Source organism: Sinocyclocheilus rhinocerous, unplaced genomic scaffold, assembly GCF_001515625.1.
Source record: "Sinocyclocheilus rhinocerous isolate Xijiao unplaced genomic scaffold, SAMN03320098_v1.1 scaffold2053, whole genome shotgun sequence".
NCBI lineage: Eukaryota > Metazoa > Chordata > Actinopteri > Cypriniformes > Cyprinidae > Sinocyclocheilus > Sinocyclocheilus rhinocerous.
Window position 1 is genome coordinate 224,793 of NW_015666532.1, and position 4,023 is coordinate 228,815.

General features: G+C 34.5%; 1 protein-coding gene across 1 annotated transcript in view; it reads left to right on the forward strand.

Moving 5' to 3' along the window:
- The first annotated feature begins 896 nt into the window (after positions 1-896).
- Positions 897-4,023, forward strand: part of LOC107732503 (phospholipase D1-like) — a 36,343-nt gene continuing 33,216 nt past the window's right edge. The window contains exon 1 of the mRNA XM_016543858.1: positions 897-1,009. The gene's annotated coding sequence lies outside the window, so the exon portion shown is untranslated. The remainder of the gene's footprint in view (positions 1,010-4,023) is intronic.

Here is a 4,023-nt window from a genome sequence, read left to right on the forward strand (position 1 = left end):
TAATTATCTGTATTATAAATAAAAAATGAATACTTTTAAACTGATCAAGTGATAGGAAAAATGTAAAGAAATGTATGTTACAAAAGATTTCTATTTAAAGAAAATGTTGTTTTGAACTTTCTATTCATCAAAAAATTCTGGAAAAAATGTTCCATGGTTTCCACAAAATTATTAAGCAGCACAACTGTTTTCAACATTAATTAATAATAAAAATAAATATTTTTTGAGCGTCAAATCAGCATATTAGAATGATTTATGAAGGATCTGGACTGGAGTAATAGCTGCTAAAAATTTAGCTTTGACATCACAGGAATAAATTACATTTTAAAATATATAAAAACAGATAACAGTTATTTTAAATTGTAATATTATTGTAACTGTATTTTTAAAAAACATTTAAAAAATCTTACAGACCTCGAAATGTTGAATGGAAGTGTGTGTGTGTGTGTGTGTGTGTATGTATAAATATATCCATCCATTTTCCAGACGGTTTGAATTTGTGTTTTGGCAAGCCTGAGCACAGTGCAGATGTTGAGATCTCTTCTGGAACTCTAGAAGAGACATATAGATTACTGTATATTTATCAGAAGAAAAATCTAAGCAAGATATTTAAACAAAATTCTCCATTTGGTCTTTGTTTAATCTCATTGATATCTGGGAGAAACAACTGACCCATTCCAGACATCTAACTTGTGCTGCTTCTATCCCATGGGGAGATATCAGTCAATCTAAATTCATATTACAGCTGAGTAGAGGAGGAGCAGGTTGTGATTTGCAGCACTTGATTGGCTGAGCGACTGTGACTGACACTTCAGAACCCAGCAAAGGCCCCACCCCCTTCAAACACATTGGCCTATGTCTGATCTTTCCACTGCCCTCTTGTTTAGTCTGTTTGGAGTCACAGAAAGGGAGAGAGACTTTTAACGCTGCATAACTATGAGTTAGTCTTTCATTGTTGTGGGAGTCAAACAGCTGATTTATCATGTGGGAATTACGTCTACCGAGGCAGGTCAGTAAAACTTTGTGCTGTTTGTTGTTTCTTGCTCTGCTCCAAACTTGTCCCAGCTTGCAGAGTTAAAGGGAGTGAAGACTTGTAAATTTCTAGCAACAGTTCTGGATATGTGTGTGTGTGTGTGTTTGTGTTTAATTGTGAAATGTGAAAGTCTTTCTGGTGCCGATATGTCTTGACTTCTGTCTCACCCCAGTGTGAGAGGCTTTTGTATCCGTGGTGGAAAGTGTGACCAGTGCACAAGAGAGGAAAATCAACTTGGTGTTGCTGCTCCAAAATCCCTCTTTTGTTTTTTTTTGTTTTCAGCTGTACTCAAGGGCAGGAGTACAGTACACTACAATTGAATAAATTATATTTTAGCTCAATTTTCTATACAATAATGTAGTACACCCTTTATTCTGGCAATCTCAATAGCTTGTGTTTTAAATGGCCCTCTGTGTTTAATGTTTATCCCTTATACTGAAATCATGTCATTCATTAATCAGAACGCAAGAGACTTCTGACCCTGAGCTACTGGGAACTTCATGCTATCACTAACACGCCTCACAGACAGGACGTGTAAAAAGGCACATGATAGAACAACTGTTGCAAACAGTTACGTGCAAAGTGCAATCGCTCTGAAAACGGATCATAGTGATAATCAGGCTTTTTCAACAGAAGTAACAGTCCTGCTAAACTTCACTACAGGTTGGTAAAGACTTTTTAAACTTACATGGAGACCGTCTTTCCTAGAAAGACCTACAAAACCCATCTTAATATTAGAGATGAATGAATGAATTTTGTTGGTGGCTGCCTCACTAAGTCATCTGTTTATAATGTTAACATGAACCTACGATGATATCTGCTTTTATAGTGAGCATTGCATTTCATCCACACGGCTCCATGTCTTACAATGACAATGCAAAAAATTCCCACAGTTCTTTAGTTGCATGCGTGCCCCAGCACACACAAGTGTCTATAGCATAGTGTCTCGTAAAGCTCTAACCTACATGGTGGCATAATATTTTTTTGTCTCCTCCCAAAGGCACTGAGCCTTGTCTCCATAACGAATTACAATGGGCAGGAACTTGTTGGCAGGAAGCAACAGCTGATATCCCATCCACAGCATGCAAAAGAAAAGAACATTCACACTGACTTTTCATCCCCCCTCATTATCTGTGTATTGCTGTAGTTTAATACGCAAAATAGAACTGATGGTAAACCGGTTTGTTCAGAAGGAAGGAAATTAGTACACTGCAAATAGGGGTGGGCAAAATGACCAAAATCTTATATCACGATATGAGTAATTTTACTTAACTGTAATGATATATATCACAATATAGTTATTTTTGCTTTAAATAAGGTCTTTATGATATCAAAATCTTTGATACCATTCAGTTTTCATAATTCTTGTCACCAGTATCAATATCACAAAAAAACTAATACTAGCTTAAATTTAAAAAAAAAGAAAAGAAACTAAAGCTCACTGAAGACAAGTAACCACTCAGCGATTAAATAAGAATAAGAAACTAATTACAAGCAATAGGACAAAAAAACAAACAAACAGTAGATCAAATAAAAAAGAATGCTACATATTGTATAAAGTAATCAAATGTATGAAAACACTGCATATTCTTCACTGTGTAAATTAAATATATTTCTTCTTATTAAAGTTACGAAAGTGATTTAGTCAAGAGCAGTGAGTTTTTCTCTCGTTTGTTGTTTGATTAACATGAACGACAGACAGCGGGAATAGACTGCTGTCACTTTAAGAGCTACGCGGATCCAATGTACTGTTACTGTACATATGTGTGTTTTCTTTCTCAGCTGTCTGCTTTCACTTAACACCTTAAATTACTGCACTGTAAAAAATGATATGATGAAAAAGCCATGACAACTTGTTTTAAGTTACTTTAACTCATAAAAATAATTTAAGCAATTTCAACTTTTTTTGATAAGTTATACTAGATTCAACTTGATTTTTTAAGTCAGTTTAATGTTACTGAAATTCAAAGAGCCCAATTTAGTTCAGTGAACTTAACATTTTAAGTTGTAGCTTTTTGGCACTAACCGGCCAAATCTCTGAACATGGATTCATGCGCAGGAGTCATATGATTTAAAAGACCACGATTCAAACTATTGTTAACCTTGTTCATTTGTGACTACTTTTTTAGAAAGACGTTTTTGTCAGCCGAACAACCGACATGTTAAACGTTACATTCAATTGGACGCACTGTAGGCCTAACGTTACATCTGTTCCTCACTCGTTTTCTATGACATTTGTTATTTTATTGGCCATCATCATATATTTTATATATAATTTTGTTTTACGATTGCAAATTGCTTACTGGTAACAGATTACAGGTAACAGTAAATGCAAACAAATGCATTATGTTGTATGAATCGGTCATATTTTAATCATGAACAAAAAGTCTGTAAAAGTGTTGTGTAACTTACATCTTTGGGCTTAACTGTAATTAGCAAGTAACCAACAATTCCCCGTTTACCTCCCTTTGTAGGCTATGACTGAGCACATTAAAGTGAGAATCACCGTCCATCTTAATATTTTTTTTTAGGCAACTCGGGTTATTAAAGGGTTATGAGGCTGTTGTATAGGAAATGGCTTTGCTTGTGTGTGTGTTGTTTACAAGTAAATTTAAGTTGAATAATTTTTTTTTTTTTTTTTTTACAGGCACACGCTTGTGAGTCTGAGACTGGATGAAGGGTGAGTTTTGCATTTCTGTACCAAATAAAGAGTATAAACTATATCTTAAGATAAGTCAATATTTGAACCACTTTAAAGTTTTTTTTTTTCTCCCTACATAATTTTATTTTGTATTTTTTTCAATTTACAGGCATTGTTTGTCTGTGAGTCTGAGACTGGATGAGGGGTAAGTTTTGCATTTCTGTACTAAATAAAGAATATAAACCATATCTTATTAAGATAAGCCAACATTTCAACGACTTCTGATTTTTTTCCCCTACATTTCTATCATTAGATCATTAGACAGCTGAGTTCGATCGGTGTCTGGGTC